Here is a 15,670-nt window from a genome sequence, read left to right on the forward strand (position 1 = left end):
AACCTTTCTTTTTAAAGATAGCTGCAGATTTTATTGATCCACCTCTTACTACTCTTTTTAACCTCTCCCTCAGCTCGAACAAAATCCCAAAAGTATGGAAGTCAGCTTATGTCCTGCCACTACTAAAAGGAGGGGAGGCCACCTTATTAAACAATTATAGACCCATCTCTAAATTGTCAGTTCTGGCTAAGGTTCTTGAATGCCTAGTGAGTGAACAAGTAAAGGAGTTTTTATGTACAAATGACATCCTGTCTAAACATCAGTCAGGCTTCAGAAAGCAACACAGCACCATCACTGCCACAATGAAAGTGGTAAATGATATTACGAGTATTTTAGATAATAAGCAGAGTTGTGCAGCTCTATTTGTTGACCTATCCAAAGCTTTTGACACCGTCGATCATCGCATTTTGAAGCAGAGGCTAGCCAGTATTGGCATATCCAGCCATGCAGTGGGGTGGTTTGTGAACTACCTCTCTGAAAGGTCCCAATGTGTTCAGTTTGATGGGCTGTCTTCTGAGTGGTTAAACATCAATAATGGTGTACCACAAGGTTCAGTTTTAGGTCCACTATTATTCTCTATCTATATTATTAGTTTAGGTGAAAATGTCGAAGGAGCAACCTTACATTTTTATGCGGACGATACCGTTATGTACTGTGCAGGTCCCTCGATTAACGAGGCTGTTGTTAAATTACAGGCTGTTTTTAACATTATTCAGACTCAGCTCTCTGAGCTTAAGCTTCTTTTAATTGTTGAGAAAACCAAGGTAATGCTCTTTTCTAAAGCTAAAGCTAAAAATACACCGGAGACTGCTTTGGATATTGTAACTACGCAAGGAATACAACTTGAAGTGGTTACCTGTTACAAATACCTGGGTATCTGGCTTGATGATTGTCTCACTTTTAAATGTCATGTAAATAACCTGCTTAAAAAGCTGAGGGTTAGGCTAGGTTTCTTCTACAGGAACAAGTCCTGTTTCTCGCTTGAGGCCAGGAAAAGGCTAGTCACTGTGACCTTTTTACCTGTGCTGGACTATGGTGATTTGTTATATATGAATGCACCTGCCAATTACCTGAGCAAGTTAGATGCTGCGTATCACAGTGCACTGAGATTTTTGACAAATTGTAAAGCACTTACGCATCACTGTACCCTGTATACCAAGGCGGTTATGCCATCACTTACCGTACGGAGGCTCAGTCACTGGTACTTTCTCATTTACAAAGCCATGTTGGATAAACTACCATCTTATATCTGCTCCCTGATCTCTCTGCGAATTGAAAGTACTTATTGCCTGAGATCGCATGCTGTGGTTTTATTAAATGTGCCAAGTGCTAGGACTGTCTTAGGGAAGAAAGCTTTTAGATGTGCAGCTCCACTAACATGGAACAGTCTGCAAAAAGAATGGAAAATGACCAAGCTATTACCACTACATGTTTTGAAAGCTCGGTTGGATGCCACAAAATCAGATGCTGTTGGTACCTGCACATGTGGTTAGATATGTAAATTGTAATCCCTGTACATTTTGCTGTATGATGTCCTTTTGTTGTTCTGTTGTTTATGTTTTTATGTCTTCTTGTGGAACCTACTGCTGCAGGTCTCCCTTGAAAAAGAGATCATACGATTATACTGGAGCACCAACTAACGTTCATGACTTCAGCATGGGACTTCAAACAACAACAAACCACGGTGAACAATAGTCAAACATGAATGAACAAGCTGATGAGACCGCTTTGGTCGGCCCCGTGGATGGGACATTTTGTTTTAAAAGAGCACGGTTGTGTGCAAATTATGCAAAAAAGAATTTGCATATCACCGCAGCACATCAAGCCTAACGTATCCCCTACAATTTATGCAAAGCATGTAGCAGCTAGCGTGGACGTTAGCCCGACTCCGAGTGCAAGGAACCACACTCTGACCCAACCCACACTCAACCAGATGACTGGTTTCAGGGCCAGGATAAGTCAGTCCACGTCTGAGAAAATAACCAACTCACTGGATTGCACTCGACTGTAGACCACTTGGAGTAGAATCCATGTGAAAATTGCTTCTCACTGTTCTCAGGTGAAATATGTATATTTGATTAAAAATGCGATTAATTTCGAAGTCTCTAATTAATTAGATTAATTTTTTTAATCGAGTCCCGGCTCTAATTATAATATACAGTATATGCATCATGTCAGGGCAACAGACTTTATCCAATCCACTGCTCTGAGTAAGCCTACTTTGCTCAAGTTTCTTATGTTGTGGGTGAATATAAAATATTAGAATATCCCATCTAACGGTTTTAAATGATTGTTAATACATACATTTTAAATCCAAATTTCAGTATGGTATTTGTTGCTTGCACCTGCCCCAGTAAGAAGTAAACAATTGTACCAAGACTGAAAACCCGGAGTTAACCCTGAATTTACTTCACTAACACAAATAATATATGACAAATAAAACCAAAAGGTATAGGCAGGAGAACTTATCATATATTTTTGTAATTCGTTTTAAGCTGAAGGTGATTGCAATTAAATTCGGAGGATACAGTATAGGTTTAATCCTAAACAGTAAAACCCTGTTTAGCCAAAACACCACCTGCCTCACTGTGTTCCCATGCGTCTACAAACACACACACACACACACACACACACACACACACACACACACACACACACACACACACACACACACACACACACACACACACACACACACACACACACACACACACACACACACACACACACACACACACACACACACACACACACACACACACACACACACACACACACACACACACACACACACACACACACACACACACACACACACCTCACCTACGTTCTCTGCCTTACGGTTGTACACAATGCCATCCTCTTTGGGCAAGAGTGGAAAGAAGTGAGTGTGTGTGTTTGGAGGATTTACACAATGCCATGTTCACCCTTTTGAGGGTGACTGGTGCAGGCTCGTTTTACCTCTCTGTTCACTGAGACAAAGAAGCTTTTGTGGCCCAAAACCCCCTGAAACCTCACAGTCTCCGAGTCTTTACCCAGCCCCCCTTACAACAGCACAAGGGAGGCACAGACAGCAGATTATATGGGTGGGCTTGGCACCAGGAAAAACATCTTATACAAAAAGGCTATACTGCTCTGCACAGAAAGGGGCACTTTCTATGACCAGGACTCAAATACCATGGGAGCACTGGCCTGAGACTCCACTGCTGCATTGTTTCAGACTGTGTATCGGACAGGTTGAGGATCAAGTTGGTGTTAATGGAGGATTTATGAACATGTCAATATTCATTGTCATTTATATATCTTCTTAATGGCAAATAAGAGCGCACATCCTTTTAAAAATGTATTTGAGACATTTAGAAGAGCAGAATCCTCTAGGCAGTCCTTCTTTATACCCAATATTTGGGACATCATTTACAGTTTTGGTGGCCAATCTTTTTCTATAAACTGACCACCTCACATCTCCTAAACTCTATAGATTATTAACACACCATTTAAACCATGTTAATTACTCTGGTGAAGTGTTCCATAGCCCTGTTAACATGCTTAGTTCCTTGGGGCTTACATTAATGATGGAATCATGCTGGGACCCTATTATTCCCTCATTCCTTTCCTTTTTTTGTGCATCATGTGCAGGTTTTTTTTGCTGTAAAACAACCTGGCCACAGATTAACTTGATGTTCATTGATTACTGCACAGTTGGTACACTTGCATTGCATTCCTATGGCCTTTCCGATCAAGCTATTTTGGCACTGGCTCCCTAGAGCTCAAATCAAGTAAAGACAATGGTTCTGGTCTACGGGCAGTGGAGGCAAGTACAAGCTATTGCCATAGCTTTGTTACATTACATTTTATTTGGCTGATGCTTTCATTCAAAGCAATTTACAGTAAGTGCAATAAACCACTTAGATACAACTTCAGAACAACAACAAATAGGCAGGTATTTTCTGTTAAGCCAAACTGTTGTAAGTGTTGGCAATTCAGTTTCAAAGTGATAAACCTTTTAAGTTTGTTCATTCTGAGTTGTGTTAGGTTTACTGGCCAAGCTACAAGCGAAAAAAAATCCCTCAGGATCATGTGGCCATCGCGGTCATCTTTCTTTTATGTTCCAATCCCATTATGTTGCAACTCCCCACTGAAGTCAGAACAGCACATCTTCAGGCTGCACTTCCTCACCCCATCTGTTTCTGAGATGTTTTACATTCTGTCTTATTTACGCTGTTATCAGTACCAATTAGTGTTGCACGGTGTACCGATAATTGAAAGGTACCGCGATACCCTGCCATTAAAAACGTTACGATTCCTCCGTTTCATTAGTATCGGTACTTTAAGAATGACGGGGAAAAGTACTCCGGTGAAAAAGCGCCGTTCTCATTCATAACACTCCGTTCGATGTCTCACTATGGGATGCGCCTCATCGCGGAGCAAACAGAAGCATCAATCTCATTACGCCAATCCTGATTGGCTGGTGATCTTGACGTCAGAGTCAGGGGAAATCACCCCCTATAAGTAGCTTGCGCCACAACGCATGCGTCATTCAAACACCTCTTCTCGCTTCAGAGCACATCTCTACAGTAGCCGGGCAAGCTTCACTGTCCACAGACTGAACCCAAATACTTTTTCGGTCGACGGGCGCTCGCCGGCTACTCCTTCTGCTTCGCAGGAAGACGGTAGTACTAACGCTGTTAGTACTTGGAAATAAATCGACCTCGCCCTTCTCTACGAGAAAGTAAGGTAGGTCCGATTTTTTCAAGCTAGCAACACACCTGTTGCTAGCTCGCTCCCTCTCTACTGACACCACGGTAGCGAGGACGTTTTTTCTTTTTTCTTCCCCACGGAGGGGAAAAGGATTAAAAGAGGAGCATACTGCCACACCAGTCAGTATTCTCCGGGATTAAAAGACCCACACCGTCCTCTTTCCCCGGATTAAGGACAAGGTGGTAATACCTTTTTTTCCCGTCCCACCTGTCGAGAGCGGGCCCTCTCCACGCCACGAGGCGACAAAGATGGACGCCCCTCTCCCTCACACCAGAGGAGTCAGGGACTCGGTGGCTCGACTCTGCGGCTGCGGGTTGAAGATCTCGGGCACAGACACACACCGGGTCTGTTCGTCCTGCCTCGGGCTGGAACACGCCCGAGGCGCTATCGACAACCCCGGCTTCACCGTCAAGAGCCTCCGCCGACGGCTAGCGAGACAAGCTAGCCTGTCGGAACAGGACTCCCCCATGTCCATGGACCCGCCTGCCGGCAGTCAAGACACGGGGGCGTCTGCCACAGAGAGCGAACTCCTCTCCGTGTCGGTCTGGGGCTCATCGTCAGCGATGGCATCAGAACCGGGATCCCGAGCCCTGACAGGCCGGGACCCGGTGACGACAAGACACGCGGTTCCCGCGCTTTACCAAGCTGGGGCTCCCGGTTGGACCTCACCATGGTCTCACCCGCGGAGGATGTCCTCGAGTTGGACTATGAGGAGGACGAGGAGGGGGATGCCCTGGCGTTCCTCCTGTCCGAGTCGGATGACCAAGAAGAGGACACCTTCATGTCATCGGCCCAGGCTGCAAAGTCCAGTCCGGGCTTTACACACATATATGGACAGATCAAAAGAGCTTCGTCTTAATGACCAACTCTTCGTGTCTTGGGCTAACCCTCACAAGGGTAAGCCTGTTACTAAGCAACGGCTCTCCCACTGGATTGTGGAGGCAATTGCTTTGGCCTATACGAGTCAGAATTTGCAAGCACCTTCGGGTCTGCGGGCTCACTCGACTCGGGGCCTGGCTACATCCTGGGCTTTGTTCAAGGGTGTTTCCATCCAAGACATCTGTGCAGCGGCAAGCTGGTCTTCGCCGCTCACTTTTGTCCGCTTTTATAGGCTAGACGTCTCCGCTCCAAGCGTGGCCCGAGCAGTGCTGGGCACCTTGTTGAGTCGGGACTCCACCTGTTAAATTCTGAGATCTGGGGTTACGTAAGTGACCTATAGTTTTAATAAGAGCCATGTGTGTTCAGCGCTCTGCTTCCACTCCCTGCACTGCAGCCGTGCCTGCAGTGCCTCCCCTCTCTCGTGCACGCGCTAGCTGCCAGAGCATGTGAGAAAAGGAGAAGCATGGCTGCAAGTGGGAGTGCAACTGCCGCTGCGCCTCGGCTTGTTGACAAAAAAGACGCCAGAAGCGAAATTTGGAAGTATTTGAGCTATATCTCTGACAGTGAGGGCAAGCCTACGGACACCACGAGGCCTGTCTGTTAGACATGTTTTAGATCCCTGTACACCAAGGGAGCCAACACATCAGACTTGGCTAAGCACCTCGCCGACCGGCATTCAGAGCTGTTTAAAGAATTTAAAGACAGACAGGTTATCGAATGTGATAGATAACATAATTACATCATGCTCAAGCCCATGCCCTCAAATCTAAGTCAAACAAGTGTAATTTATTTTGTGACAAACGAACGTTTTCGTAGTTTGTCACAAGGCAATTAATGGCAATGATATGGCAATGATAATATGGCTATCTTTTTAGCTAACTTACCAATGTGGCTAACATCTGCAATGTACATTTTGTCAATAATTTTAATATTACCGTACTATTACATGTTAATAAAATATAAAGTTAACTATCAAAGAAATCACATAAAATCAAGTATAAGACCATGTTGTAAGAAAACACTTACAGATAAACTACAATTCTATTCATCATGAAAATAATAAAAGCAAATGAACCAGCAAAAAAAGTGTTAACTGTTAAGATAAATACTAGGGCCGGGACTTTAACGCATTCATTAAGATTAATTAATTACACAAAAATTAACGCGTTAAAAAAATTAACGCATTTTAATCGCACTTTAATCGCATTTATTTTTGCACAGCGGAACGTTTCTCACTGGATGAGTTTCAGGCGTACCGATTATACTGGAGCACCAACTAACGTTCATGACTTCAGCATGGGACTTCAAACAACAACAAACCACGGTGAACAATAGTCAAATATGAACGAACAAGCTGATGAGACCGCTTTGGTCGGCCCCGTGGATGGGAAATTTTGTTTTAAAAAACGGACGGATGGAAGCGTCGATAAGAGCACGGTTGCGTGCAAATTATGCAAAAAAGAATTTGCATATCACCGCAGCACATCAAGCCTAAAGTATCACCTAAATGCAATGCATGTAGCAGCTAGCGTGGACGTTAGCCCGACTCCGAGTGCAAGGAACCACACCCTGACCCAACCCACACTCAACTAGATGACTGGTTTCAGGGCCAGGATAAGTAAGTCCACGTCTGAGAAAATAACCAACTCCCTGGCTCACTGGATTGCACTCGACTGTAGACCACTTGGAGTCAAATCCATGTGAAAATTGCTTCTCACTGTTCTCAGGTCAAATATGTATATTTGATTAAAAATGCGATTAATTTCGATTAATTAATTACAAAGCCTCTAATTAATTAGATTAATTTTTTTAATAGAGTCCCGGCTCTAATAAATACTGAATCATTTATTCATTTTTTACTGTACCAACCCTACAACCCAAAATATCTTTAATAGTAAGTATTGGTTCCAAGTAAACAGTTATTTTACATTCTATGATAGTTTCTAAATGTGTTAGTTTTTTCCTACTAAATGTCCCATTTCCTAAATATCCACTGGCCCTCACTGCTCCTAATCTGGGTGGTTGGTTGACATACATTGCATTTATTTAAGTGTTATCATTCAGCCAGCAACCTATTTGCATTTATCCATGTGAAAGTAAAATAAGTCAAACTTTAGGAAGTCTGTATACAGTCTGCTTTACTGCTGAGCAGACTGCTTAGTGAAGCTAAATTCAGTAATTAGTCATGACTGAAAAAAAAAGGCTATTTCTGGGGAATGAGCCTACAGGGACACATTTATTTTGAAAATGGTTTTCACTGACTATCACAAAGAGGATGTATCACTGGGTGCCACAGACACATCCAAACAATACATCCAGGGTACTACGGTTTATAAACTAACCACAACAATGTATTTATTCTAAAGCAGGACATGCTCTTAAAAGCCAAGAGGGTAAAATAAGATTGTATACGCTAGTATTGAAGAGTCATGGAGGCTAACCATCAAACAACTCTTATACTGTACAGACCCTAGCAGACTACAATCTCTATTGTCACTGTGTAACACTTTAACTGACAGCAGAGTAGATGAGAACTCTATGTATTAAAGGTCTCCTAATATACTATTTGTAGGCATAGATTATAGGTCTCAGTACATAGGACAAAAAACATGTCTATGAAGTGTTTTGCTCAAAATACCAAACAGATCACCCATCCTAGCCATCATACCCCTATATTTCAGCCCTGATAGAGAAGTGCTAATTCTGGGTCCGTAGCTTTAAAAATAATGGAATACAAAAATAAAAGAGGGGGGGAGGGAGCTTATGTAGGATAATTATACCCAGATACTCAGCTAAATGCTGCCATGATTAAACGCCATATTATGTTAAAAACCACATCAAGGATTATTTCTGAAACAGTATGGAGCTCAAATGCTTTTCTCGCAGGTTTACCACAAGGTGAGTACCTTTTTATATCCTGCTTTTTTACACATAGGCCTAATCTCTGAGATTCCACAGATTCCAATGGTATAAGTATCATCACTGTGCGCCCAAGACTTACGGCAGCGAAAGCCAGCAAAGACAACACACAACTTCACTTTACGGGGCCAAAACGGCAAATACGTCTTACCTTTGCTGTTTTCAATGGCACTAAAATGCTGAAGGTTAATCCAATGTTTTAGCGTCCCTTTGAAATGATTGCTGATAATCCATCATAACATTTATGGCAATAAGAGTAGTTTTCATATAGAGCGCAACAAAGCTTTCGGTTTGGGCAAACTGCGTGCGCATCAATCTCAATCCTCAATGGAAATGTTTAGATGGATTTAGGAACTTCCCCTCAGTTCTATTGGCTCTAACGGTTCAAAAGAGATGCCAATCACCAACATCGACCAATGAGTTCCAGAGATATGGCAAATACACCCAAATGACCCCAGAGGTTGTTTTTTTTCTAAACCTCTCTAAAAAGGACACATTTCACATGTTTTGCATCAATCTTGATACAGGGTACTTATTATATGTTATAGTTTGGATTTCTGAAGCTTTTAGTCTACTAAACCATCATTCAAGGCTGGTTTTCACTATAAGTAATGGGTTTTTTTTGGACGGAAACTATAATTTAAATGTTTCTACTATGTTCAATCTGAATTTACTTTAAAATAAAAACATCTATGTTGATTCTGACTCCTCTACATCCAACTCACAGGTGTATCATTGCTTTGAGAAAAAAGATTATTAATTTACCCCTTTTAGAATTGAAGATATAGTCATTTGTTCTGGGAATGTCATTTTCGAGCCTGAGACCTGAAAAACAGGCTCAGGGCTTAACAGGTTAATGTAAACAAAGACCATATTACTTCCAAAACATGTCGTGCATTGTTTCTGATAGCAACGTTTCTGATAGGGCTGGGGGTGTAAAGCCAGCCCACATTTCCGATATTACGTCAAATCGGCAGAACATCTGGATCAGCTCCGTTGTTCCCCCGTTTTTACAGATTTGGGTACGGAGGAAAACGAGGGGTTACGTATGGTAACCTATGTTATATAAGCACAGCGGAGCCCTCTACTGGACTCTATGGGTACTCCCCCGTATCCTATCTATGCACGCATTCCTTCACTGAGACTTCACTATACGTAGCCGGCCCCCTGGGCGGGCCTACCTGAATGAGCATAAGAGGCGGCCTCGCCCCTCACTGCTATCCCTTTACTTTCTCTTCAGCTGAGCAGCATAGGGCAGCAGTGCTCCATGAGTAGAGGGCTCCACTGTGCTTATATAACATGGGTTACCATACGTAATAGTGTTGTCACGATACCAACATTTTGGTTTCGATACCGATACCAAGTCAAGAATTGCGATTCCGATTCTTTTTCGATACTTTTCTTAAAAAAAGGGAAACGGTCTTAAATGTAATTATTGTGCTTTATTTCACACCAGAACCATAACCATAACACCAACTTTTAAACAATGAGAACAATAAACAAAATAAATGACAATAATTCATATTAAATAAAATTAAGCATCATCTCAAAAAACTTTTTTGTTTTATAAAATATAATTTTTTTTATATTTTTTTATATTTTATTAACATGTACAGTAATATACATAATTATTGACAAAATATATATTGCAGATGTTAGCCACATTGGTAAGTTAGCTAAAAAGATAGCCATATTAGACAGTTATCATTGCCATTAATTGCCTCGTCAAACTACCAAAACGTTCGTTTCTCACAAAATAAATGACACTTATTTGACTTAGATTTGAGGGCATGGGCTTGAGCATGATGTAATTATGTTATCTATCACAGGGGTTCCCAACCCCCGGTCGCGGCCCGGTGTTACTGCCGGGCCGCGAAATAGCTGTGAGGTTATCGTAATATTTGCAGAATTGTATATAAAAATATTTTATCATAATATTTTTTTCAAAAAGTGTTTAATGTTCGCACCTATAGCCTACCAGTCATATTATTTCATCCAGTAGCCTAGTTAATCTTTCACCAGATAACCGTTGAAAATGGCTTTTATGATGTTCCGAGGGATTCGGCGGCTGGTCTCAGCCTCTTGTGCGCACGAGAAAGTTACCGGTGCGCCAAGTAGGAAGAGGAGCGCACAGGAGACAACCATTGAATTGCAGACTGTTATGTTTATGTGGGGAAATGGCAGTGCATACATTATTTGAGATATATTTCAAACTCGGACTTCATTTTAAGGACATGTCAGCCAGGGGTGTAGAGCTATATGTTTATTTTATTAGCTTTTCTTTTTAATGACTGATTTTAAATGCCATTTTCTTAATGTCTTTCATTTTTTTGTAAAGCACTTTGAATTGCCTTGTGTTGAAAAGTACTATATAAATAAACTTGCCTTGCCTTTGTTTAAGCACCGGATTGGCAAAACAGGAGAGTAGACCAGTCTGCCTTGATCTATGAATTCATGTCGGGGACTCTCACGGTATCTGCTGCCCGCAGCTGTTTTATAGAAGGAAAACCTCCTTCACTTCATGAAATGGCTGCAGGCAGCATCAGGAGGCAGCGGGACGTGTAATTCCGAGAAGTGCAGCACCAGCGCACCGAGAGCTGGTCCTTTTTACGCACCGCCTTCGCTGTGTTTACCTTCATCAGAACAGCGAGTGACTGCAGGCTGCGTGTTAACCACACACACACACACACACACACACACACACACACACACACACACACACACACACACACACACACACACACACACACACACACACACACACACACACACACACACACACACACACACACACACACACACACACACACACACACACACACACACCTCGTTTTCCCATCACTGGATTATCCGTAAATGATACAAACAAAACCAAAACGTTTTGGTTTAAAAACTGAATCACGTCGGTTTTTTTGGTTTTCCGTTTTTCCGAAAAACGACAGCGGTTCTTTTTTAAACGTTGTTAATATGTTTTGGATGCATTGTTCTATTATTTGTTCAGGCTGTTACATAGGCTACAATTAGCCTCTGTTGCTACCGGCTGGTGAGTAAATATTAAAATCAGTTAAAATTGACAACCGGTTCGCGATTTTTTTTTTAATGTAGCCTATCTGTCGGTCCTTGGCACACTAACGGCCCCTACACACGGCGGCGTGCGTTGCCGCTTGGCAGTGGGCGTGTCTTGAGCTTGGGGAGTCAACGCGAGCAACCCGACCAACAACCAACCACATGAATGTCCCGCCCCGGACATACAAAGCAAAGCATTCATGCTACATCCATGCTGGCTAAATATACTGTCTATGCTTGCTAGCTGTCCATTCAAACGAAGTACACTGGATATAAACTCCCCAAACAAGCGAAAACCTACCAGTTTCCCCCACTGTCTTTGCCACCTCCCCCCATGCCTGGCTCCTCCGGTTTGTATCCCTGTATGTAAAGAGGGACTGGTCATAGAGTACCGGGTGATTCCCTACCGCCACGATCATTTTCTCCTCCTTTTGTTGACATATGGGAAATACCTGCGGTCTGGCTCTCCCAACATACACCCGGTTTGATTGGCTAGCAGCTTGGACTGTCAGATTTACATACGAGGGATTTGATTGGCTGACGCCTCCGTCGAGGCGGCAAAAGTAGAACATTGCTCTACTTTTGCACCGAGCACCGCGAGAGAAGCTACGCTTTGCTCCCACAATGCAGTTCGGCGAATCGTGACGTCACCCCATTCAAAGTGAATGGGCAGAAGCGTTGAAGTGGCAACGCACGCCACCGTGTGTAGGGGCCGTAAAGGTTGGGAACCCCTAATCTATCACATTTGCTAACCTGTTTGTCTTTAAATTATTTAAACAGCTTTGGATGCCGGTCGGCGAGGTGCTTAGCCAAGTCTGATGTGTTGGCTCCCTTGGTTTGCAGGGATCTAAAACATTTCTCACAGACAGGCCTCGTGGTGTCCGTAGGCTTGCCCTCACTGTCAGAGATATCGCTCAAATACTTCCAAATGTTGCTTCTGGCGTCTTTTTTGTCAACAAGCCGAGGCGCAGCGGCAGCTGCACTCCCACTTGCAGCCATGCTTCTCGTTTTCTCACATGCTCTGGCAGCTAGCGTGTGGCCGCGTGCACGAGAGAGGGGAGGGACTTAGAACGTGCTTGAGAGGGGACGGCTGCAGTGCAGGGAATGGAAGCAGAGCGCTGAACACACACGGCTCTTATTATTAAAACGGCGCTTTCTCACCGGAGTACTTTTCCCCGTCATTCTTAAAGTACCGATACTAATAAAACGGAGGAATCGTACCGTTTTTAACGGCAGGGTATCGCGGTACCTTTCAAGTATCGGTACACCGTGCAACACTAATACGTAACCCTACATTATATCTCTCACAGGCTCTGTACTGTACTCTATGTCTATAAAATTAAATCAAGTTATTTTGGTAAAACTAATTAATCATATAACTAAAAAAATATTTTAAAAAAACATTTTTTTTTTTTTAATGTTTTTAAATATTATTTTTAGAATATCTTAGGCCCTCAGAGAGGCTCGCCACTGCAGTATACTAGGAGAGGCCTATTTCTCTTGGGATTCTCTTTTTTTGTGGGGTGCAATAGGGGTCTATCATGGTCTCTTTTTATTGACTGAATACATGCTACCAATAGCGATTTACATTGCTACGCAAATGCTACGAATCTTTAGCATACTAGTATACTTTTGAGCATTTAGTAAACTAGTAAAGGGCTGAAATACTTCGGAAGGCCGATTTTGATCAAATTATCTGAATAAAATGTAAAATCTTACTTTTTGGATGCTCTGTTTTAGCACTGCATCTGTACACATAACGGATCAATGTTATACACATATTAACAGGAAAATAGTTGGGGCGGTGCTCTTGGATTTTGTTGCAGTTTTTTATGTCATTGACCACAACATTCTTATTGCCAAGCTTAAAGTAATGATTTTCCACATGTAGCTCTTGCTTGGGTTTTATCTTTGGTAGAACACAAAGAGTATTTTTCAATGGCAGTTTTTTCAGAGGGCAAACCTATTTCTTGATGTTTTCCTAAAGAAAGCTCAATACTGCCACATCTTGAGTACAAACAAGTCATTGTTCGAATACAGCTAAGAAAGGTAATAAAATCTTCAAATCGCACCAAAGAGTGCACCCAGATGAGTTATTTAATGTTTTTTCTGTTCTAATATGTGAGATGAACAATATCATATCATACAAAAGTATGGGCATATATTAGTAGGACCCTAATTGATGACACCTGACAGTTTGAGTGCTATTGTGATGATAAAAACCTGATTTAGTTAAATGTTAGATGAATTGAGCCCAACTTTCTTGCAGTGTACAGTGCGCTGCTGTGTAGTGTTTTGATGTCTGATAAAACCTCACAGATCTATATCCTGGATCGTATTTCACACCCAAACTGAGTGGGTTTACTACTGACAGAGACAGAGCAACACTTCACAAGTTTTTCACCCAAATACCACAAATTGGACACACTCAGACCAAAATCAAATCTGTAAACTTTGAGGGAAAACTGACATTAATATGGAAGCAGAATCTGTCAGAGCATGCCAAAGCCTGAGGGGAAAACTCAATGCAAGCAACTCCAGAGCTCCTTCAAAGCTGCACTTGTCCTATTGCTATCACAACCACATATTTCTATAAGTCCCTATAGATTCAAAGATAAAAAGGTTTTATTGTCATATGCACAAAAACTACAGCATAGTTATTGGCAGTGAAATCATAAGTCCTGGGTACAGACAACAATTCAACAGACAATATACTTAAAGAGGACATATCATTCTCCTCAGAATCATATTTGTATTTTTTACTTCCATCTCCATGCTTTAATGTTCAAGAAGCTCTTTATTTCTCTCATACCTCAGCACCTCTTTTCACCCTCTGTCTGAAACCAGAGCCCAGTCTGCTCTGATTGGTTAGCTGGCTGACTCTGTTGGTCAACTGCAGAGATGTGCCTGAAATGTACCCCCCCTTAGCATATCAGGGACAATGTGTTGGAGCGCTAGCCAATAGAAATGCAAGTTCTTATTTCCTTACGTTACTGAAGAATAAAAAGGATTACAATCAAGGCGTTTCAGGGAGGGCGGGGGAGTGTGTGGGAGAGAAATGGCCGACTGGTGCAAACACACTACAACAGCCCAACACATTTACATAAGGAGAAACACGGTGCACCTCCTAAAACGATGCAAATGTTAAAAACACAAATGTGCCAAAATTAAGAAACACCTTCACCAACTTATCAACACATGCGCAGCATTTCTAAAACGTTTACTAAAATGTAAAATGCTGCAAATAAGAAATGCTGAAAACACAACGGAAACCATGGGACGCTAAAAAGTGATGCATAGCTGGGACTGCATTGTTGATGTTGGGGAATATTAGGTTGGCGATAATATTGGAATAATCATGCAATCACCTTGTTAAAATAAGCCAATAAAATGTACATGTTAGGAAACTTTTTAACAACAGTGACAGTTGGCCAACTTTATAAAACTTCAACAACCGCTTTGGTCCCAACTGTGTTCATCCCTTCCTGGTGTCTCCTGGTTTGAGTTGTTTTAAGCTTCTTGCAGTGCTTTATTATTTGCAACGTTCATTTATGCAGAATTCTGGGATTTTATCCTCTGCAAACAACAAAAACAAAAAATTATGTAGGCTACTATAATGATATATAAATATGGATATTTGGAATAAACAGACATACAGATGAACATTGTAGTTTATAGTGTTGAGCTCACGAGTTCAACAGTAGGCCTAGTATTGCCTGTGGGATAAAGCTGTCACTGAGTCTGGTCGTTATAACACGTAGCATTACCTCCTATAAACTAGTTAATCTTGCCTTCTGAGGTCAGTGGTAAAATCTGATAGCGGGGTGAAGTGACTTCGGTTCAGTAGGAGGAGTCAGGAGAGTTAGACAGAGAGAGAGAGGAGTGGAGGAGAGTTAGACAGAGAGAGAGAGAGAGAGAGAGAGAGAGAGAGAGAGAGAGAGAGAGAGAGAGAGAGAGAGAGAGAGAGAGAGAGAGAGAGAGAGAGAGAGAGAGAGAGAGAGAGAGAGAGAGAGAGAGAGAGAGAGAGAGAGAGAGAGAGAGAGAGAGA

The sequence above is a fragment of the Pseudochaenichthys georgianus genome, chromosome 13, assembly GCF_902827115.2.
Source record: "Pseudochaenichthys georgianus chromosome 13, fPseGeo1.2, whole genome shotgun sequence".
In the NCBI taxonomy this organism is placed as follows: Eukaryota; Metazoa; Chordata; class Actinopteri; order Perciformes; family Channichthyidae; genus Pseudochaenichthys; species Pseudochaenichthys georgianus.